We start from the raw sequence: 24,427 nt of genomic DNA on the forward strand, positions 1-24,427 counted from the left end.
AAATGGTTGTCTGAGGAGGCTTTACAAATAGCCAAAGAAAGAAGAGAAGTGAAAAGCAAGGGAGAAATGGAAAGGTACACCCAATTAAACACAGGGTTCCAGAGACTAGCAAGGAGAGACAAGAAGACCGTCTTCAATGAACAATGCAAAGAAATAGAGGGAAACAACAGAAGGGAAAAAACTAGAGATCTCTAACAAAATTGGAAATAGCAAAGGAACATTTTATCCAAAGATAGACATAATAAAGGACAGAAATGATAAAAATATAATAGAAGCAGAAGAAACCAAGAAGAGATGAAAAGAATAAGAATACACAGAAGAACTGTACAAAAAAGATAATGACCCAGATAACCTCGATGGTGTGGTCACTCACCCAGAGCCAGACATTCTGGAGTGTGAAGTCAAGTGGTCCTTAGGACGCAGTGCTGTCAATAAAGCTAGTGAATGTGATAAAATTCCAGCAGAACTATTTAAAATCTTAAAAGATTATGTTATCAAAGTGCTACACTCAATATGTCAGCAAATTTGGAAAACCCTGCAGTAGCCACAGGACTAGAAAAGGTCAATCCACTTTCCAATTTCCAGGAAGGACAGTACTAAAGAATGTTCAAGTCACCAGAAAATTGCAGTCATCTCCCATGCGAATAAGGTTATGCTCAAAATCCTGCATGCTAGGCTTCAGTATTACATGAATTGAGAACTTCCAGCTGTCCAAGCTGGGTTTAAAAAAGGCAGAGGAACCAGAGATCCAATTGCCAACATTTGATGGAACATAGAGAAAGCAAGGGAATTCCAGAAAAACATCTACCTCTGTTTCATTGACTATGCTAAAACCTTTGACTGTGTGGATCATAGGAAACTGTGGAAAACTCTTAAAGTGATGAGAATACTAGACCATCTTACCTGTCTCTTGAGAAACCTATATGCTGAACAAGAAGAAACAGTTGGAACCCTGTATGGAACAACTGATTGGTTCAGGATTGAGAAAGGAGTTCAACAAGGCTGTTTATTGTTATTCTGTTTATTTAACTTATATGCAAAGCCTATCATGAGAAATACTGGGCTGGCTGTGTTACAAGCTGTCATCAAGATTGCCGGGAGAAATATTAGCAACCTCAGATATGCGGATGATATCACTCTAAGTGGCAGAAAGTGAAGAGGAACTGAAGACCCTCTTAGGGTAAAAGAGACTGAAAGAGCTGGCTTAAAACTAAATATTAAAAAAACTAAAATCATGGTATCTGGTCCCATCACTTCATGCCAAATAGAAGAGGGAAAGGTGGACACAGTGACAGATATCCTCTTCATGGTCTCTAATATCACTGTGGATGATGACTGCAGCCATGAAATCAGAAGATGACTGCTTCTTGGCAGGAAAGCTATGACAAACCTAGACAGTGTATTAAAAAGCAGAGACATTCTTTTGTGGACAAAGGTCCCTATAGTCAAGACTGTGGTCTTTCCAGTAGTCACATTTGGTTGTGAGAGCTGGATCATAAAGAAGGCAGAGTGCCAAAGATTTGTTGTGGTGCTGGAGAAGACTCTTGATAATCCCTTGGACTGCAAGGAGATCAAATCAGTCAGTTTTAAAGGAAATCAACCCTGAATACTCATTGGAAGGACTGATGCTGAAGCCGAAGCTCCAGTACTTTGGTCACCTGATGCAAAGAGCCAACTCATTCGAAAACACCCTGATGCTAGGAAAGATTGAAGGCAGAAGGAGAAGAGGGCAACAGAGGATGAGATGGCTGGATGGCATCACCGACACAGTGGGCATAAGTTTGAGTGAGCTCCAGGAGTTGGTGAAGGACAGGGAAGACTGGCGTGCTGCAGTCCATGGGGTCACAGAGTTAGACATGACTGAGTGACTGAACAAGAAATAATTGAGCATGTTTTCATGTCCTTATTGGCCATTTGTATTTCTTCTTTGAAGAAATGCCTATTTAGGGCATCTGCTCATTTTTCAGTTGAGTTGTTTGTTTTTTTTGTTGTTCTTGAGCTGTATGGGGTGTCTGTGTATTTTGGAAATTAATCCCTTTAGGTCGTATTGTTTGCAAATATTTGCTCTCATTCTGTAAGTTATCTTTTATTTTGTTTATGATTTCTTTTGCTGTGCCAAAGCTTGTAAGTTTGATTAGGTCCCATTTGTTTGCTTTTGGTTTTACCTCTATTGCTTTGGGAGATTGACCTAAGAAAACATTGGTATTGATTTATGTCAGAGAATGTTTTGCCTATGATCTCACCAAACATAAAAATAAACTTTAAATGGCTTAAAGACTTAAACATGAGGCATGACACCATAAAACTCCTAAAAGACAATATCTTTTTAACACAAAAGGCAGTAATGGAGGAATAGAAGAATAATAAGACATAAGACATTCAGGAAACCTATAGCAAAACAGAAGATATAAATCCTACCCTATCAGTAATTGCATCAAATATAAATGGATTAAACTCTTCAATTCAAAGGCAAAGATTGTCAGAATGAATTAAAAGGAAAAAGATGACCCAACTGTATCCTGAATTTATAGCATGTCAGTCTTCAGTTCACTTCAGTCACTCAGTCGTGTCTGACTCTTTGTGACCCCATGGACTGCAGCACGCCAGGCCTCCCTGTCCATCCCCAACTCCCAGAGTTTACTCAAACTCATGTCCATTGAGTCAGTGATGCCATCCAACCATCTCATCCTCTGTCGTCCCTTTCTCCTCCCACCTTCAATCTTTTCCAGCATCAGGGTCTTTTCAAATGAGTCAGCTCTTCGCATCTGGTGGCCAAAGTATTGGAGTTTCAGCTTCAGCATCAGTCCTTCCAATGAACACCCAGGACTGATTTCCTTTAGGATGGACTGATTGGATCTCCTTGCAGTCCAAGGGACTCTCAAGAGTCTTCTTCAATACCACAGTTCAAAAGTATCAATTGTTTGGTGCTCAGCTTTTTTTATAGTCCAACTCTCACATCCATACATGACCACTGGAAAAACCATAGCCTTGACTAGACAGACCTTTGTTGGCAAAGTAATGTCCCTGCTTTTTAATATGCTGTCTAGTTTGGTCATAACTTATCTTCCAAGGAGCAATTGTCTTTTATTTTCTGGCTGCAGTCACTATCTACAGTGATTTTGAAGCCCAAAAAAATAAAGTCTGACACTGTTTCCCCATATATTTGCCATGAAGTGATGGGACCGGATGCCATGATCTTAGTTTTCTGAATGTTGAGTTTCAAGCCAACTTTTTCACTCTCCTCTTTCACTTTCTTCAAGAGGCTGTTTAGTTTTTCACTTTCTGCCATAAAGGTGGTATCATCTGCATATCTGAGGCTCAGATATCAATAACCTCAGATATCAGTCTTGCAGGAAATTTAATTTAGAGTCAAAGACACAAATAGGTTGAAAGTAAAAGAGTAGTAAAGGATATACCATGAAAAATTAACCATAAAAGAGCTGGAGTGGCTATACTAATATCACACAAAATTGATTTTTAAAACAAACATTGTTATTAGATGCAAAGAAGAAATTTTATAATGATAAAAGGGGCAGTTCAATAAGAATATTTAACAGTTATATCCATACCTAACAAGAGTCCCAACATACATGAAGCAGAACTGGCAGAATATAAGGTAAAACTAGAAAATTCAACAATAATAATTGGAGAGTTAAATGCTCCATTTTCAATAATAGATAGACCAACTATATATAAAACCAATAAAAAAGCAGAAGAGTTGAACAACACTATAAATCAACTAAATCTAACAAATTCCATAGAACACTCCATCTAATTCAGTTACACATTGTCCTCAAGTACATACGGAAGAAATGATGCTTGAAATGTGGTTCTGGAAAAGACTCTGGAGAAGACTCTGGAGAGTCCTTTGGATACCAAAGAGGTCAAACAAATAAATCCTAAAGGAAATCAACCCTGAATATTCATTGGAAGGAGTGATGCTGAAGCTGAAGCTCCACTACTTTGGGCACCTGATGCAAAGAGCAGATTGGTTTGAAAAGACCTTGATGCTGGGGAAGATCAAAGGCAGGAGGAGAAGGGGATGACAGAGGATGAGATGGTTGGATGGTATCATCGATTCAATGGACATGAGTTTGAGCAAACTCCAGGAGATGGTGATGGACAGGGAAGCCTGGCATGCTGCAGTCCATGGGGTCACAAAAAGTCAGACAGGACTGAGGGGCTGAACGACAATATATGGAATACTTGTACACATTGGAAAGACTATATATAGGCTAGGAAAAAAGTTTCACTAAATTTTATAAAGACTCAAATCATAAGAAGCATCTTTTCCTACCACAGTGAAATGAGAGGTCAAAAACAGAAATTTATGGAATCAACAAATATGTAAAAATTAAATACACTCCCATATAACCAATGAGTTAAAGAAGAAATCACAGTGGAAATTGGAGCATACTTTGAGATGAATGAAAATGAAAATTCAACATTCCAAAACTTATGAGATATAGTTAAAGTAGTGCCCACAGAGAAATCCAGAGCTACAAATGTCTATGTCAAAAAAGAATAAAGATCTCAAATCAATACCCTAAACTTCAACATTAAGAAACTGGAAAGGAGGGAATTCCCTGTTAGTCCAGTTGTTAGAACTCCATGCTCTAACTGCCAAGGGTTCAATCCCTGGTCAGAGAATTAAGATCCCACATCTCACAAGCCATGAAGCATGGCCAAAAAACAAACAAAACTAGAAAGGAAGAGCAAACTGAATTGAAAGCAATTATATGTAAGGTAATAATAAAATGAAAGTGGAAATAAATAAAGCAAAGAACAAAAAAGCAAGAGCAAATAAACATATTTAAAAATCCTTTTAAAAGATTTACAAAACTAACAATTTTTAGCTAGAATGACCAGAAAATAGACAAATAGAAGACTCGAATAACTAAAACAAGAAAATAAGTGGCTTTATTGCCAACCTTACAGAAATATAAAGATTAGAAGTGAATATTATTAATAATTAAATACCAAAAATTAGATAATATAGATGAAATGGGCAAAATTTTAGAAAGACACAAACTACTAACACTAATTTAAGACAAAGTAGACAGTCTAAATAGATTCACAAGAGATTGAGCCAGTGATCAAAAAACTTTCAACAAACAAAAGTCCAGGACCTTCACTGATGACTTCTAACAGATGTTTAAGAAAAATTAACACTAATCTTTCACACACTCTTCCAAAAAAATAGAAAAGGAAATTTTTCTAAACTCATTCTATGAAGCCAGGCATATTACCTTGACCTTAAACCATATGAAGACCTCACAAGTAAAGAAAAGCTATAGATCAATATTTCTTATGCATATAGAGACAAAAGTCCTCAGCAAAATATTAGCAGATTCCAGCAGTGTATTAAAACATGGCACACCATGACCAAGTGAGATTTTTCCCAGGAATGCAAGCTTGCTTCAACATACAACAATTAGTTAGTGTTAACTGTGTCAGTTCCTATTGCTGCTATACCAAATTACCACAAACTTACTGGCTTAAAAACAACACAAATTGATTAAGGATCTTCAAATCTCTTTCTCTCCCTCTGTTCATCATCACAATACCTTCTCTGACTCTGACCCTTCTGTGCTTTGCTGTGCTTAATTGTTCAGCCGTGTCTGACTCTTTGCAATCCTATGGACTCTGGCCTGCCAGTCTCCTCTGTCTATGGGGATTCTCCAGGCAAGAATACTGGAGTGGGTTGCCATGTCCTCCTCCAGGGGATCTTTCCAACCCAGGAGTCAAACCAGTGTCTCCTGCATTACAGGTGGATTCTTTACCAGCTGAACTGCCAGGGAGTCCCTGATCCTCCTACCCTGCTTTTATAAGGACCTCTGAGATTACATTAATTTCACCCAGATAATCTAGGAAAATATCCCCATCTCAATATCCTTAACTGAATCACATTTGCAAACTCCCTTTTATCACATAAAATAACATATTCACAGGCCTAGAGACTAAGACTTGGACATCTTTGAGGTGTCATTTTTTTAGCAGATGGTAAAGCATCTGTCTACAATGCGGGAGACCCAGGTTTGATCTCTGGGTTGGGAAGATCCCCTGGAGAAGGAAATGGCAACCCACTCCAGAACTATTGCCTAGAAAATCCCATGGATGGAGGAGCCTGGTAGGCTATAGTCCATGGAGTTGCAAAGAGTCAGACATAACTGAGCAACTTCACTTAAATGTGATTTGTGAGCAATTGGTCATGTGGAATAAGGAAAAAATAAAAGTTGACTTTCACATGTTAATAAGATAATACCAATAGAATGTTATTAGATATTGATAGAATTGATGGAATTAAATATTAATAGAATAAAAGGAAAAAAATATGATCATCTCAATAAATATATATTTTTTTCTTTTTGTTTTTTTCTTTTTTTAATTTTTTTTAATTTTTTTTATTAGTTGGAGGCTAATTACTTCACAATATTGTAGTGGTTTTTGTCATACATTGACATGAATCAGCCATGGATATACATGTATTCCGCATCCCAATCCCCCCTCCCACCTCCCTCTCCACCCGATCCCTCTGGGTCTTCCCAGTGCACCAGGTCCGAGCACTTGTCTCATGCATCCAACCTGGGCTGATGATCTGTTTCACCCTAGATAATATACATGTTTCGATGCTCAATAAATTTAAAATAAACACTTTACAATGCCCTTTCATGATGAAAACAATAATATAGGAAGAGAAGGGAACGCTCTCAACCTGATAAAGGACATCTGTGGGTAGGAACTGCTAAACTCCTATGCAACTGCCACACCTTTTTACTTTTCCGGCAGCAGTGTATGAAAGTTCCAGTTTCTCCACATACTTGTCGATACTTTTCTTATAGCTATCCCAGTGAGTGTGAAGTGATGTTATTGTGGTTTTGACTTATGTTTCCTAATGATTAGTGATGTTGAGCCTCTTTTTATGTGCTTATTCGTAACTTAATTGTCTTTGGAGGAATGTCTATTCAAACCCTTTGTCCATTTCTAAGTTGGTTGTACAGTGTTTTTAGTTTTTATGAAATCCAATTTATTTTTTCTTTGATTGCTTGTGCTTTTAGTGTCATATCTAGGAAAACTTTGCCTAATCCAAAGCCACAAATCTTGTAAACTACCTATGTTTTATTCTAATAATTTTATAGTTTTAGCTCTTAAATTTTTGGTTCATTGTTAGTTAATTTATGTGTATAGCATGCAGTAGAGATGCAAAGAAAATTTTTAATGTGGATATCCATTGTCCCATTTGTGGAAAACGCTTTTATTTTGTCTATTGAATGGCCTTGACACCCTGATCAAAAATCGATTGACCTGTAATGTGAAGATTTTCCTAGACTATCAGTTCTATTCCATTGATCTATATGTTTATTCTTAGGCCAATTTTGATTTTTACAGTAAGTTTGTAGTAAGTTTTGAAAACAAAATTGTAAGTCTACCAATCTCTTCCTTGGTTTCCAATATTATTTTGGCTATTATGGTCTCATGAATTTCTGTATGAATTATAAAGTCAGCTTGTCTATATTTATAATAAAAAAGACAATTGAAATTTTGAGAGAGATTGCATTAGATCCATAAATCAATTTGGAGAGAATTGCCACCTTAAAAAGTATTAAGTTGTTAAATGTATGAACATGAGATACTTTCCATCTATCTAGGTCTTTTTTAGTTCTGTGTACAATTCTTGCATTTCTTTTGTTAAATTTCTTCCCAAGTATTTTATTCTTTTAAATATATTATAAATGCAATAGTTTTTTAATATCATTTTTTGAATGCTCATTGCAAGCACATAGAAATACAACTGAGTTTTATATATTTACCTTGTATTGTATAACTTTGCTTAATTCATTCCTTAGTTCTAATATTTTATTCATGGATTGAAGGGGGTGGTTCCTATACACAAAATCACATCATCTGCAAATAGAGATTGTTTTACTTCTTTAATTCTAATCTAAATGCATTTTATTTCATTTTCTTTCCTAGTTGTCCTAGATAGAACCTCCACAACAATGTTGAATAGAAGTGGCAGGAGCAGATATTCTTGTTCTGTCCCTGATATTAAATGGTAAGCTTTCAGTCTTTCATTAATAAACATGGTGTTAGATATAGGGTTCCCACAGATGCCATTTTATCACATTGAGGAAGTTCTGGTCTATTCATTGTTTGTTGAAAGTATTTCTCATTAAAAAGTGTTGAATTTTATCAAATGTTTTTCTCTGTGTCTATTGAAATAATCATGTGAGTTTTCTCCTTTCTTAATATTGTGTATTACATTGATTTTCATATGTTGAATCAACCTTTTATATGTTGATTCTTGGGACAAATCCAACTATATTATGGCTTATAATCATTTTTATAAGTTTTCAGATTCAGTTTCCTGATATTTTGTTGAGGGTTTTTACATCAATCACAAGCGTCACTGGTTTGTAGTTTTCTTGTGAAGTCTTTGTCTGGTTTTGGTATCAGAGTAATACTAACCTCATTCCAACCCCCAAAGAAAGGCAATGCCAAAGAATGCTCAAACTACTGCACAATTGCACTCATCTCACATGCTAGCAAAGTAATGCTCAAAATTCTCCAAGCCAGGCTTCAACAGTACGTGAACTGTGAACCGTAAGCTTCCAGATGTTCAAACTGGATTGACAGAGGAACCAGAGATTAAAAATTGCCAACATCTGTTGAATCATTGAAAAAGAAAGAGTGTTTCAGAAAAACATCTACTTCTGCTTTATTAACTATGCCAAAGCTTGTGGTTCACAACAAACTCTGGAAAATTCTTAGAGATGGGAATACCTGACCACCTGACCTGCCTCTTGAGAAATTTGTATGCAGGTCAGGAAGCAACAGTTAAAACTGGACATGGAACAACAGACTGGCTCCAAATAGGAAAAGGAGTACGTCAAAGCTGTATATTGTCACCCTGTTTATTTAACTTATATGCAGAGTACATCATGAGACATTCTGGGCTGAAGCACAAGCTGGAATCAAGATTTCTGGGAGAAATATCAAAAACCTCACATATGCAGATGACACCACCCTTATGGCAGAAAGTGAAGAAGAACTAAAGAGCCTCTTGATGAAAGTGAAAGAGGAGAGTGAAAAAGTTGGCTTGAAACTCAACATTCAGAAAACTAAGATCATGGCATCCGGTCTCATCACTTCATGGCAAATAGATGGGGAAACAGTGTCAGACTTTATTTTTTGGGGGCTCCAAAATCACTGCAGATGGTGGCTGCAGCCAGAAATTAAAAGACACTTGCTCCTTAAAAGATAAGTTATGACCAACCTAGACAGCATATTAAAAAGCAGGGACATTACTTTGCCAACAAAGGTCTGTCTAGTCAAGGCTATGGTTTTTCCAGTGGTCATGTATGGATGTGAGAGTTGGACTATAAAGAAAGCTGAGCACTGAAGAATTGATGCTTTTCAACTGTGGTGTTGGAGAAGACTCTTGGGAGTCCCTTGGACTGCAAGGAGAGCCAACCAGTCCATCCTAAAGGAGATCAGTCCTGAATATTTATTGGAAGGACTGATGCTGAAGCTGAAACTCCAATACTTTGGCCACCAGATGCGAAGAGCTGACTCATTTGAAAAGACCCTGATGCTGGAAAAGATTGAAGGTGGGAGGAGAAGGGGACGACAGAGGATGAGATGGTTGGATGGCATCACTGACTCAATGGACATGAGTTTGAGTAAACTCTGGGAGTTGGGGATGGACAGGGAGGCCTGGTGTGCTGCAGTCCATTGGGTTGCAAAGAGTCAGACACAACTGAGCGACTGAACTGAACTGACCTCATAGAATGACTTGAGAAGGGCTCCCTTCTCTATTTTCTGGTAGAGTCGATAAAAGATTTGCATTATATACTCTTTAAACATATGATAGAACTCACTCACCAGTGAAGCTACCTGGCCTTGGATTTTTATTGTTATTTTGGAAGCTTCACTTGTTACAGGTCTTTTCAGTTTTCTATTTCTTCTTCTGTCAGTCTCAGAAGTTCATGTCTTTTTAGAAATTGGTCCATTTTGTCTAGTTAATGTAATTTGTTAACATATAATTATTTGTGTTATTCCGTTCTAATCCTTTTTATTTTTGAAGGTTGGTAGTCAAATCACCTATGTAATCCCTAATTTTAGTCATTTGAATCGTCTTTTTCTCTCTTGGTCAGCCTAGCTTAAGTTTGGTCATTTTTTTATCATTTCAAAGAACCAAGTTTTTATTTCATCAATTTTCTCTATCATTCTTCTATTTTCTCTCTTTTTTTTCTACTCCAATATTTATTGTTTCTAGGCATTTACATCAAGGCAGACAAAAGTTTAAAAGGGCAATCCAGGATGAGGGAACGGCATGAGCTAAGGGGGTGTGTAGATGTATGGAAGGGCATGACACTTTCATAGAATGGTGGGAAATTCTGTGTGATAGTTTCCAGAGTTTAGTAGAAAGAAAGTGGGAAAATGGAGATGGAAAAGTGGATCTGTAAGAGCTTTGTAGTCTGTGCCAAGAAAAAGTCTGGATTTTGTCCAGTAGACAGTGCAGAACCAATGGTGGGGGGTTGGGAGTACAAATGAATTATATTTTAGGAAGACTATTTCATTGGATGTGTGGAAATGTATGGGAGGCGAGAAAGAAGATAAGTAGTAGGATAGGACATCTTGCAGTGTTGGTGAGAAGGAATGGGTATGCTGGGGATTTAGAGGTCCAGTTGGCAGAGCTGATGCACCACTGACCCTGGGGAGGGGAAGATGGACAGCGTGGTAATGACTGGATTTTCTGAGTAATGGGGCTTGTGGTGGTGCCATTAGTCATGTGAAGGGAGAGGAAGAAGAGGGGTTTGATTTGGGGCAAGTTATGTGGTCAAATAAGATGAGATTGCCATTGACCACTGCATTTGGCAATGAACCATGAGTCACTCTCTCAAGGACAAGGCCAGAGGCAGAAGACTGAGGAGCCCAGGGTGGGAGTTGGGGGGGGGGGTGGTGTGAGGAAATGGATGAGCAAGGGAAAACAACCTCTCTAGAAGTTTGATGAGAACCAAGAGAAGAAAGGGAAAGTGGCCAGCATGAAGCCATGATTAGGGAAAAGTTTTTGGTTTTTGCTTAATTTTAAGGATGTGATGGTTAATTGTGTCAATTTGACTGGGCCACAGGGTACTCAAACATTTGGTCAACACTTTTCTAAATATGTGCTTTAGAATTTTTGGATCAGATTAACTTTTAAATCAGTAGACTGAGTAAAACAGATTGCCCTCCCCAAGGCAGGTGGGCCGCCTCTTAACTATTGAGGGTGTCAATAAAACAAAAAAGCTGGTCTTCCCCTGAGTAAGAGGGAATTCCTCCTACCTACCTACTGCCTTCAAACTGGGGCACTGAAGCTTTTGACCTGAAGCATTGGCTCTTCCTGGGTCTCAGGCCTACTGGCCTTAGAACTGAAGGCAAACCTTCAACTTTCCTGGGTCTCCTTTTGCTAACTCCTGATTTGGGGATGTCAACCTCTATAATTGTGTAAGCCAATTCCTTATAATGTGTGTGTGTGTGTGTGTGTCTGTGTGTGTGTCTGTGTGTGTGAGTGTGTTTGTGTGTGTCTGTTCTATTTCTCTGAAAATTCCTGATGAATACATGTGGTCTTAGGGAATGGTAGTAGCAGGAAGATAAAGCCTTTATTCAGAGTGAAAGAAAGGGATCTGTGGACAGGTGAAGAGTTGAGCCGGAGGGATAGTGGGTGGGAAGGGCCCAGAGGAGGGGACACTGTTCTGAAGGTCAGAGCTATTTACTGATCCAGTTACAGGACCCTCAGTCTTCATCCACCATTTCATGCTCAACACAGGTCAAGAAGGCCATGCAGTTGAGGCTTAGTTATCCATGAAAAGGTTTATTTCCTCTAGCATCAGCCACCAACTGCAGAACCCCCTTTTCCCCACTGGGTAGCAGTTCCTTAAGATGTTGTTGGGGAGCTATAACTGTTCAGCCTCCTTTAGTCACTCATTTTAAGGATTACGACTCAGTCCTGTCTGTTTGTTACGTGTTTACTCTCAAATTCCCATTTAACACTCCTCTCCACTCCAGGGAGAGTGTTCCTCTGCCCAAGTTCCTTTGTGAGGAGCTCTTCTGCTCCCTCTGAGGGCTTAGAGTCCTGGCCTGAGTGAGGTCCCTATTTCTTTCCCAGATATGTCACACCCCCACTTTCAGCCTTGAGGGCTTGACTTCTTCTAGGGAGTCTCCCTCCAAAACCCTTGACACCAAAGAGGGCCCAAGGCTCCTCATCCCTAGACCCATTCAGGGCACACATGTCTGCCCGTCCCTCGCCCCCAGGGAAGTAGGAAATGGGTTCTCCTCACGCTCACATGGTCCCCACCGCCAAGGCCCCTTCTCTCCCCACTCTCCAAGTCATTGCTTGGGGAGGGAGGTGTCTGCAAAGGGCAGTGAATTAGAGCATGCATGAGGCAACACCAAGTGAAGCGGAAAAGCTTTCCTGAGAATGACCCAGAGAGGAGCTGGGGGTGCTGACTCAGCACAGAGCTGGCACAGGGGTCAGTCTGACCAAGGCCAAAGAGCCTGGGCAGCAGCTCCAGTAGAGCAGGGCTTCTCAGCTACAGTTAAGGTGCATACCCACCCTGGGTGTTAAGATGCAGATTCTGGGTCAGTGTTCTTCAGGGTGGGGCCTTGAGATGCTGCATTTCTAACTCCCTGGGGATCTCGGCGATGCCGGCTCCAAAACTGTCCTCGGAGGGAATCACCCATTTCAGAGGCTCCAAAGAAACAATTGAAATCTCCTCTCGAGATTCCATCTACAAAACCTCTCCTGTGCCCTCCCCTCACACATGCTCTCTCTCGTTTCCTTTTATTTTCTATGAAAATGTCATGAGTAGCTCTTACACAGAGAAGACCTACAACATATCACACACTGCAATTTCATACTTAATCCTCCTAACAATCCTCCATTGCTCAGGTAGGGAAACTGAGGCCCAGAGAAGTTCCATGACCAATTCAAGGGCACATAACTAGGAAGTGTCAGAGCCAGGGTTTGACCCAGTGCAGTTCTGGCTCCAGAACCCACAGGCAGCCAAGTGTGCACTCATCTCTCAAGTTGTAGCCTTTCAGGAAAATTTCAGAAGCTGCAAAAGGACAGGAGCGGAGAACCACTCCTCTGTTGAAATTAGTAGTAAACATAGCAGGGGGCCCAGGGTTTCACCTGTGGTTTAGCGGTAAAGAGTCTACCTGCAATGCAGGAGTTGCAGGAGATGGCTATTTGACCCCAGGGTCAGGAAGATTCCCTGGAGGAGGGCATGGAAACCCACTCCAATAGTCTTGCCTGAAGAATCCCATGGATAGAGGAGCCTGGTGGGCTACAGTCCATGGGGTTGCAGAGAGACAGACATGACTGAAGCAATTTAGCACGCACACACACACAGCAGGGTGCCTACATCCAGCAGGGGTGGGAGCCAAGGAACCCTGGACAACTCACTTCTCCTCCAGGCCTTGGTTTCTCCCCGGCCCTCAATCACTCTGATGTCTCAGGCACCTGTAGAGCAGAAAGGGGACAGGTGTCTGCACCTCCTCTGCATCCCTCAACCTACAGCAAGGGGGTCCCTCCTCCTTGGAATCATCACCAGCCTAGTTCCTTCTCATTTTCTCATGCCTTCTGCCCATGTAGGCCATCCTTCTCCTCCCTTATGTAAAAAAAAACCTCTTCTTATTCCTAGGAGCCTGTACTCCATCCTCCCAGAGCAGCTCACCATCCATCATGTTTACCTTATCTCTTGTCCACTCCTTTAGTCCATGAGCCCCATGAGGATAAGTGGTGTCTCTCATGCTGCTGAGTCCCTGGGCTCAGTGAGGTGTCCAGCAAGGGGCAGGTTCTCAGGAGATGCTGGTGGGGCTGAGGGTAGGATGCATTGTGATGATACCAGGCAAAATCATGGCCCGTTGTTTGGATGTTTTTAAATAGCAGGGTGCTGACTGACACCTCTGCAGACTCTCAAGACAGGTACATGTTTGGTGATATGTTTGACCTTCTCTGAATGGAGGATGAAAGGATCTATGTGATGCTCCACACACCCAGAGTTCTTTATCTTCCACTGAGCCTAGCCTGCTTGGAACCTCTTTGATGTGCTAAGTTACTTCAGTTGCGTCCGACTCTGTGAGACCGGATGGATGCACCCCAGCAGACTTGCCTTTGTCCATGGGATTCTCCAGGCAAGAACACTGGAGTGGGTTGCCACACCCTCCTCCAGGGGAGCTTCCTGACCCAGGGATCAGTCCCGAGTCTCTTAGGTCTCCTGCATTAGCAGGTGGGTTCTTTTACCGCTAGTGCCACTTGGGAAGCCCTGGACCTCTTGTCACCATGTGCTCTAGAGAAAATCCCAGATCGCCATATAACAAGGAAAGTTGCTCCACCTCCCAGCTTATTCTAGAACAACTTTAGTTGTGTGCCCATCATTCTTAAGTGTTTTTCCCTTTTTAAAAAAATTGAGATATAATTAGCATTTAACATTGTATTAGTTTCAGGTGTACAACATAACAATTGATATATGCACACATTATTCATGTGATCACACAGTAAGGCTAGCTAACATCCATCACCTCACATAGCTACAAATTATTTTCTTGTGATGAGAGCTTTTATTTCCTCTCTTATCAACTTTTAAATACACAATACATTATTGTTAACTATAGTCACTGTACATTACATCTTGTATACTACATACCTAGTACTTATTTTTCTTATATCTGAAAGTTGATATCTTTTGACCACCTTCACTCATTCCATTTACCCCTCACCTCTGGCAATCACCAATCTATTCTATCTATGAGTTTTGCTGTTTTAGATTTCACATATATGTGAGATCATATAGTATTTATCTTTGTTTGACTTATTAACATAATGCCTTCAAAGTCCATCCATATTGTCACAAATAGCAAGATTTCATTCTTTTTAATGGCTGAATAATATTCCATTATATATACATACATGTGTGTGTGTGTGTGTATACACGAGAGGTTTCCCTGGTGGCTCAGCAGTAAAGAATCTGCTGTCAGTACAGGAGAGAAAGGTTCATTCGCTGGGTCAAGAAGATCCCTTAGAGAAGGAAATGCAACCCACTCCAGCATTCTTGCCTGGGAAATCTCATGGACAGAGGAGCTTTGCCTGCTACAGACCATGTGGTTGCAAAGAGTTGGACACAACTTAGAAACTAAACAACAACATTTATACATACCACATCTGCTTTATCCATTCATCTGTTAAGTTCTTTCATTATTAGAATTTTAATAGGTAATACATGCATATGCTTCAAAAATGCTATAAAAAAGAATACATTGAGCAATCTTGCTCTAGTCCTAGCCTTCTTGATCCCACTCCTACTTTCTACCCTGACCACAGTAGTTTAACATAGGTAATGCCTGTTTTTGGAGTAGAAAATGGAAACCCACTCCAGTATTTTTGCCTGGAAAATCCCATGGACAGAGGAGACTGTCAGGCCATAGTCCATGGGGTCAAATAGTTGGACATGACTGAGCACGCATGCCCAATGCCTGTATTGGTCAGGGTTCTACAGAGAAACACGAAAAAGAGAGGGAGAGAAAAAGTGGAGAGAAGAGAGATTTTTAGGAATTGGCTTATGCAATTGTGAGGGAATGGCAAGTCCAAGTTGTGTGAGATAGACCAGTAGGCTAGAGGCCAACTCTAGGAAAGAGCTGATGTTACAGCTTGAGTCCAAAGTCAGTCTGGAGGCAGAATTCTCTCTTCCACAGGGGACCTCAGTCTTTGTACCCATATTAAGAAGTATAATCTGCTTTGTTCAAAGTCTGTGGGTTTAAATGTTAACTTCATCTAAAAAATGCCTTCACAGCAGCTTGACTAAATAACTAGGTACCATGGGTAGGCTTCCCTGATGGTTCAGCAAGTGAAGACTGCCTGCAGAGCAGGAGACATAGCAGAAGCAGATTCGATCCCTGGGTGAGGAAGATCCCCTGGAGAAGGAAATGGCAACCCACTTCCAGTACTCTTGCCTGAAAAATCCCATGGACAGAAGAGTCTGGCAGCTGCAGTCCAAAGGATCGCGGAGAGTTGGACATGACTGAGAGAATAAACACACACATGGGTACCATAGCATAGTCAAATTGACACATAAAATTAATCTTCATAATGCCTTTCATTAATTTTCAACTTGGCCTTTCACTATTTGTTTATGCAAATAGAAAGAAATACAAATTTATACTTGAACACCCCCCACTGTCTTCCTTATACAAGTTGTAGCATACTCTATGCACTATTCTGCACCCTGTTTCTTCACTTCACAATACCTTGGGTGATCTTTGCTCACCTGCTCCTAAAGTGCTTCTTCTCTTCTTAAGCTACATTGCATGGATGTGCAGTTTGTTAAACCAAGCCCCGGTGAGGGGCACTAACCAGTAGCTCCTTGTGCATGTCATTTCTTACAATGCCTGTGGGATGGATCCTCTAGATCTGACAGCTGGGGAATCTTGTGGTTTCCATGTTGCTGATTCAGAAGGACTCTCAGCAGTAGGGACAGTTTTTAAAGCATCTAACTGAAATGTACGGCGTTCTCTTAAAGCGCTTCTGTTAGAAAGGAAGAGGGCACCTCTCGGCCCCTCTTCTGTTGGGGCTTGCCAAGGGGGCCTCACTGCACACTGGAGCTGCTGAACAGTTGGCTGGAAAGGAAGGGCCTGGAAACTTCCTCAGGATAATCGCCATGACACAAGGACCCCGAGGTTCAAGAAGCCATACTTTCAACAGCAAGGAGAACGTTCATATAACATGCTAAGCTTCTCTAAACACAGAGATTAATGAGCCTTGGCAGAGGGCCAAGTCTGTTTTTTGGGGAAAGACAGAGGGCAGTCAGCCGTAGCAGACAGGAGGCAGTGGCCGTGGAGGCAGTGGCAGCCCGGAAGGGCTTTTCAGCACCTCCCGGAAGCAACACGGTGTTTCCTGGGTCCACGTCAGAGAAGCTCCGTGCAGGGAGCCTGAGGGCCTGCTGGGCCCGTGGATTGTGTGATAAGATTATTATTCACTTCCTAGGGCTGCTGGAACAGGCACCCCAGACTGAGTGGCTTCAACAAGAAAGATCTATTCTCTCATGGTGCTGGCGGCTGGAAATTTGAGACCAAAGTGTTGGCAGATTGGTTCTTTCTGAGGCCATGAGAGAGACTGTTCCAGGCCATAGCCTGCCTGCTGGTGGTTTGCTGACAGCCTTCCATGGTCCTTATCTTGTACAGGCATCACCTCATGAAGAAGTCTTTGCCTTCACGTTCACACAATGTTCTCTGTCCATGTCTGTCTCTGTGTCCAAATTTCCCCGTTTCATCAGGACAGCAGTCATTTTGGATTAGGGGCCACCCCACCTTAGTATGACCTGACTGGTTACATCTGCAATGATCTTTTCTCCAGGTACAGCCACGTTCTAAGGGTTAGGGGGGAGTTAGGATTTCAACGTATGCATTGTTAGGGGACATAATTCAACCCCTCACAGCAAAGGAAGGATCTGGACAGCCCCTTCCCTAGGGAACTTGGATCTGAGACCGATAAGTTTTTTGACATAAAAACCACTTTTCCACAGCCACTGACCCAAGCAAGAGTTAGAGAAAGTGTTAAAACCTGGAGGTCCATATCAAATGGCTTTTTTCTGGGAAATCCCCAGTCAAGGAAAAACATTAGGATGTTTACAAAGCATTTTGTGGGATGGTCTCCATGTCTTCCACAAGCCACAGAAGACACTACCCTTTCTTTCTCAGCTTATAGGGCTGAGACACATTTATGGATGGACTGAGCTGGAAGCCTCCGAGCCTCAGTTTCTTCATCCGCAAACTGGGGAGGATCCTGCTGGCCTCCCATGCAGAGTGAAGCACTCATGTAGTGGACTCCTACCCCCTGGCACAGGTAAGGGCTCAGTGACCTGGTCAAGAGGGGGTGGTGCCTACCCCCTGCTGCCCCGCCAGGTGCTCTGAGGGTGGTTCTCACACTGTGCTCCCTTCACGGGACCTGCTCCACAGGGCCAGGCGCTGCACTCGCCTCAGCCTGCTTTCTTCCCTTACATACCACCCCCTCCCCTTCCAGAGTCACCACGGTCCCCGCTGCTCCCCCTGCCCTGCTGCCTCTGCAGACCTTAGCATCTGCTCCTGACTCCCTCACAAAGGGCATGCCATCCAATCCCTCCACGAAGGCTCCTCTCCCAGGGAGAAGATGCCGCTCCAGTAAGTCACACATGCCCCTGATTATCACAGGCAAGCCTCGGGAGGGAAAGAAGCCTCATCCCATCAGCAGTAGGACCTGCACGGGGAAAACCACGGACAGCAGGATAATATCTGCTGAGGAGCTACTGGGGCCAGACTCTCCTTTTAACAGCCCCCGGGGGGCTGTTACGCAGCTCTTCCCTTGCCCATCCAAGCCCATAACCTGGTGAGAGCCACGGGAGGCAACCTCCAGGAAGTAAAAATGTCTCCATAATTTCATAATGTGGCACGGCTGCAGGCAGGCGGCCCGTTACCACACCCCAGGCAGACACAGACTTCCCCAGCCACGGAGGGCTTAGGTTCCAGAGAGACAGAGCAGACCATCCTCCAACAGTTCTCTGTTAAAGTTGCTTTTCCTGGTGGAAATTTCCTGAGGCAACAGGAAGTTTTGAAACTTTTCATTCAGTCAGTCAGTCAGTCAACAAACGTTTGCTATGCTTACCATGGAGGCACCAGGCTGGGCCTTAGAAATGTAGAAAGGAAAGCTGTGGATTGTGCTTTGCATGAATATAGGTGGTCTGTGTGACAGCTGTAACCATCACAGAGGCACAGGACAGACCCCCAGATGGGAACACTAACTGAGGGCTAGCAGCCTAGCCCAGGTGCCGCCAGTCAGGACATCTAGTATCTTTCACCTGGGCTTTGTGCAGATGCCAACGGGAGTGCTGAGAATTCCAAGAATGGCTGAGATGGGGCCACCCTCTTCCTGACTGGAAGGAGGTGTGGGGCTCCTGCATCCACGTCAGCTCCGATCATGAAGAAGGGACACATGAGGACGTGGTCTTCCAGGCCAGGCCTCCTCTCACAGCTGTGAGACCACCATCCCTGGGTGTGATCTGAGTGCCCTGGGCTGTCCAGCCATCTCCATGGAGGGCTGTGCTTCCTCCTCCATGTCTGCACAGGGTCACACGGGGCCAGCGGATGGGGCAGCTGTGTCCCCTGGAGTCCAGGTCCGTCCAGCCCACTGCTCCGAGCTGTGTCATCGTCCCTGGAGGCCACACAGCCGAAATCTCCCCCCGCCACAGCAGCTGTGGGCATTTTTATGTCACAGCCTCCTGCCCACTCCCTGTGGCCCACTCCCTGTGAGCCAGACCAGGGGTGTGAAGTCTTTCTGGAGAATTCAGGGATCTTTTCAGAGAACATCATAGCTGAGTCTTGAGAAGGACACGGAACTCCTCCAGCAGACCAAAGGAAAAGGGTGTTCCAGGTAGAACCAAGCGGAGATGTAAAAGGACATGAGAAGATCCAGCTGGAACAAAAATGAGAGCCTGGCAGAGGAGGACTCGCAGGCAGAATGGATGAGGTCAGTGCCCTACCCAAGGAGGGCCAAGGGAGAAGGAAGTCAGGGGGGACACCCGGGGCCTGGGCTAGCCAGTGAGAGGTTTCCCTCTGTAAAATCTGTGTCTGCCCCCCAAGTGCAACTCTCAAGAAATGGAAGTTTGCTGTAGTATTAGATATCATCATCTGATTAGGCTCATTTGGTATAATAAGATGCATACATTTCTGTTAACACAGCTAAACTCTTATTTACTTAGAAATGAGTTTTCAAATACACTTGAGAAGGTAGCCACCTCCATGGATTAATTTTCAGGGTGCTCACTGAAGCCATAAAATTAAAAGATGCTTGCTCCTTAGAAGAAAAACTATGACCAACCTCGACAGCATATTAAAAAGCAGAGACATTACTTTGCTGACAAAGTCCACCTTCTCGAAGCTATGGTTTTTTCCAGTTCTCATGTATGGGTGTGAGAGTTGGACTATTAAGAAGGCTGAGAACCAAAGAATTGATGCTTTTGAACTGCGGTGTTGGAGAAGACTCTTGAGAGTTCCTTGGACTGCAATGAGATCAAAACCAGTCAATCTCAAAGGAAATCAATCTTGAATATTCATTGGAAGGACTGATGCCGAAGCTGAAGCTCCAATACTTTGGGCTACCTGATGCAAAGAACCGACTCATTGGAAAAGACCCTGATGCTGGGAAATATTGAAGGCAGGAGGAGAAGGGGACGACAGAGGATGAGATGGTTGGATGGCATCACCGACTCAATGGATGTGAGTTTGAACAAGTTCTGGGAGATGGTGAAGGACAGGGAACCCTGGCATTCTACAGTCCACGGGGTCACAAAGAGTCAGACATGACTGAGCAGCGGAACAACAAAGCTATGCTGCTTGTCCCTGCTGCTGCTGCTGCTGCTGAGTCGCTTCAGTCGTGTCCGACTCTGTGCGACGCCATAGACGGCAGCCCACCAGGCTCCCCCGTCCCTGGGATTCTCCAGGCAAGGACACTGGAGTGGGTTGCCATTGCCTTCTCCAAAACATGAAAGTGAAAAGTAAAAGTGAAGTCGCTCAGTTGTGTCCGGCTCTTCGAGACCCCATGGACTTCAACCTACCAGGCTCCTCCTTCCACGGGATTTTCCAGGCAAGAGTACTAGAGTGGGATGCCATTGCCTTCTCTTCTGTGGACAAGACCCTTTGGTTCTTGTCCACAGCTAGTTGCCATTAAAATACAGGCATCTTGTGCCAGTGACACTGACCTGCTTTGAACCTTGAGGGTTTACCACATCTGAGCTAATCTGCGGAAGTGAGTGTGGAGAACATTTAAGCAAGGGGTGAGGATCAGCCTCAGGGTTAATTGAACAGCTTCCTGAATTGAACAGGACCTTCCAGAAGGTCCTGGGGCAATTCAGGGGTTTGCAAATAGCAGAAGTTAACTTGCCTCAGTGCTGGGGTGAGGATCAGCCTCAGGGTTAATTGAACAGCTTCCTGAATTGAACAGGACCTTCCAGAAGGTCCTGGGGCAATTCAGGGGTTTGTAAATAGCAGAAGTTAACTTGCCTCAGTGCTGGGAGGAAGTTCTCTGCATTTTATTGTCAGGGCAGCAGCCCAGGTGGAAGGTTTAAACTTTGGGATCTAATTTATAGGGTCAACCCTGCCTTTTCTCACATAAATAAGGGCCTCAGGCATCCTCACAGGAGGCCTGGGGACCTGACCTTTGCCAGACTGAGAAATAGGTCCAAGTAGCAATCCAGGGATGTGCTTCCAAACTGGCAACAAATCCTCTTGTTTATTGTTATGAGTGTATTTTTTATAAATACCCAGTTTTTGTTTTTTAAAAAAAGTGAGACAACTCACAAAATTGACATAGATAAATAGGTAAATAAAATTAAAAAGCAAAAAGTTATGAAAGTTAAGTTAGTTTCTGGGGTAAGCTTTTGATTTTTCTCTGAACTTTCTGACAGCTTGGGCAACAAGGGACATCCAAGTTTCATAATTCTCATTATGATAACACCTTGCAGACTCTCCCACCCTCCCCCTGCCCCTGCCCCACCTCTCTCCTTGTTCACAAACATCCTCAAACCTTCACTGAGCACTACTCTGTGCCATACCCAGGGCCAGTCACAGAGGGCCCCGTCCTCAGAGGGCTCTCAGCCAAGTGCACTCTTTTCCAACCTGTTGCAAATGTGCCCATTTCTGGGCTGTGAAGTTGACTGGGCCATGAAGGTCAGAGCTGGCATCTTACAAAATGGCAAAAGATGAGCTAGAAAAGAGCGAAGGGCACTGTCAATGTGCTATGGGGGAGGGATGGTTTCTTTAAAACAGATCTTAGGTGTAGATGTGGACATGAGTCTTGGGTCAAAAGGATGGTGTGGGTCATGGACATAATAGTTTAGAAAACACTGTTTCCAACTGGGATACTGCAGGCATGTGCTTGGGAGTCCCCCACCCTGCCCACTCCTTCATGAAAGCCCCTAAGTTTCTACTTGACTCCACCAGGTTAGGTTTCTAAAGCAATGTCATCAAGATTGTAGCAGGAGGGAGTAGGAGTGGGTAGAGAAGATGGAAGATGTCAAAAACATTCTACTCAGCCCCAATTATTGCCATGTTGTACTTTAGCAATAATTTTGCCAATTCTGGCATCCAGATGTTAAAAAAAATAATCATAAATGGAGACAACTCAGAGGATGGTCTGATTGAGAGCAGTCACTTGCAACCCAGGGGAGGATGAAAACTCTTCCATCCCGCAGAGTGCATTACCAGAGGAGGAAAAACTCTTGGTAGAGGAGCTGGAGCCAGGGTTGTGCTCCCATATAGATTAAAAGTCTACTCACCCTTTTCACTGCCATTGTCCCCAGCAGAGCCACAAAGGAAGAGTCCTATAGGGTGAGGGAATTTTAAGTTTCTTAAAAGCCCAAGCAGTGGTATAAATAAATAATACATGGCTTCTGAGCAAGACAAATGACCCAAGCTTGGTGGTGGGATCACCAATCATCTGTAGTCCAGGGATGGAAGCCAGAGTCTGGGAAGCATATTTCCAAAGGTAGGGGCTGCCTAAGGCTGCTTGGGGCAACAGAATTACAGGTTGCTGAGCCCTGAGCCCTTGGGACTGGCTGGTTCTTCCTAGAAGGACAGAGACCCCCTAGAAGCCAGCCAGATGAGGGGCCTGCAACCTGACCCCCACATGCAACAAAGGCAGAGGGCTCACTCTTAACTGGGAGGGACTCGGGACGTCTTCTGGCCAGAGATGGGTCTGTCACCAATTGTGACATTGCAAAGGCAGCAAGTCACAAATGAGGACAAATCTAGGACTTTGGGCCAGACTGCTAGCATATTACAATGAATCTTGATTTGGACCTTAGCTCTGTGACCCTGGGTGAGTTATTTCACCTCTCTCCATCTGTTTGCTCATCTATAAAATGAGTGTGATAATACAGGTCAACAATTTCAAAATCAAAAAAGGTCTCCAAAAACTGAAGGAAGTTTAATAAATTGGGGACAAGACCTTACTACTTTGAGCTGAGGACATTTATATCCCTCATTTAATCCCACTTGGTAGATCTATTCATATATTTGCTGCAAAAATATAAATGTACCTGTTAACAAGATGTTCCTCTGTATCCTAGCAGAGTTTTATGTAATAAAAGCTTCTAAAATCATGTCTAAAATCAAAAATTTGTAGTTCTAAAGTAAATCTGACCCCAAGGCTTCAGAGGTGGTCTTGGAATTCCTCTTTAAGGATTTTAGTGTGAGTTTAATGAGATGATGCCATTCCAGTCACACCAACATTGAGGCAGAACACTTTCAGGGCCAAGGTGGCATAACTGATCATTTTAGCTAAAGTCAGTGGCAAATACTATACCACCCCTTCTTTGGAATATACTTTTTATATGGAAAACTGCCTGCAGGCTCTACTTGAATAACCATCAGGGAGGCTTCCCTCAGAAACCTAGGGTCATCTCATTGGGAAAAATCTCTGAAGTCATTGGAGGGCCACAAGGTCTACTGGTGGTGTTTCCTTGAGGTCTTCTATGAACAGCTCTAGGGTGCAAGTGCCTGTGTTTGGGGAAGAGATACAAGTCAATGCCTGGCTTCCACATAAGAAGTAGGATTCTGAGGCATGCATGGTGTCATTAAAGAGAAAATATGTTTACGACCGTTACCAACAATCCTAGTGAAACCTCTGTCAGCCAGGGCACAGAGGGCAGAGCCTCCAGAGCTGTCCTCCAGGTCCAAGCTGCATTTGAATAACTGAGTGACCCCTTGTTTTGGAAGGATTACTGGCCTCAGGCCACCTGTCTTATGTGTCCTGTTCGTCCACACCCAAGCTGGGTGGCATTTGTCTACTCCACCAAATGAGTGTTTGGGGAAGATATCCAGATGTGGTTAGTGTAGAGTATTGAGCCAGGGTGTTCTCAAAACCACCCTCAGTTTCAATGATTAGCTAGATGAACTCACAGGACTCAGAAAAGCTGTGATAGTTACAATTATTATTATTATTATTTTTAGCAAAGGGGTATAGACTAAACTCAGCAAAGGAAAAGGTACATAAGGTAGAGCCCAGGAGAAACCAGGTATAAGCTTCACTGTGACAGTGAAGTCAGTCCTCCCCCAGTAGAATCACATGGACAGTGCTTAATTCTCCCTGGCAATGAAAACTGACAATAGGTGCAAAGTATTGTCAACCAGGGAACTTCACCTGAACCATGGTGTCTAGGTTTTTCTTACTGAGGGCCACTTCAATAGGTATGCAGTGTCCATGTGACTGACCTGTCACTCATCTCTAACCTGCCAGAGGTCAAACTGATACAATGTGGCCCAGGCCCCCACCATAAATCACACTGTTAACACCATCTGTCAGGTGTGGCCCCAGGTCCCTGGTAATCAAAGACACTCTTTTCAAATAAGATATTCA

This window comes from Odocoileus virginianus, chromosome 16 (genome assembly GCF_023699985.2).
Source record: "Odocoileus virginianus isolate 20LAN1187 ecotype Illinois chromosome 16, Ovbor_1.2, whole genome shotgun sequence".
In the NCBI taxonomy this organism is placed as follows: Eukaryota; Metazoa; Chordata; class Mammalia; order Artiodactyla; family Cervidae; genus Odocoileus; species Odocoileus virginianus.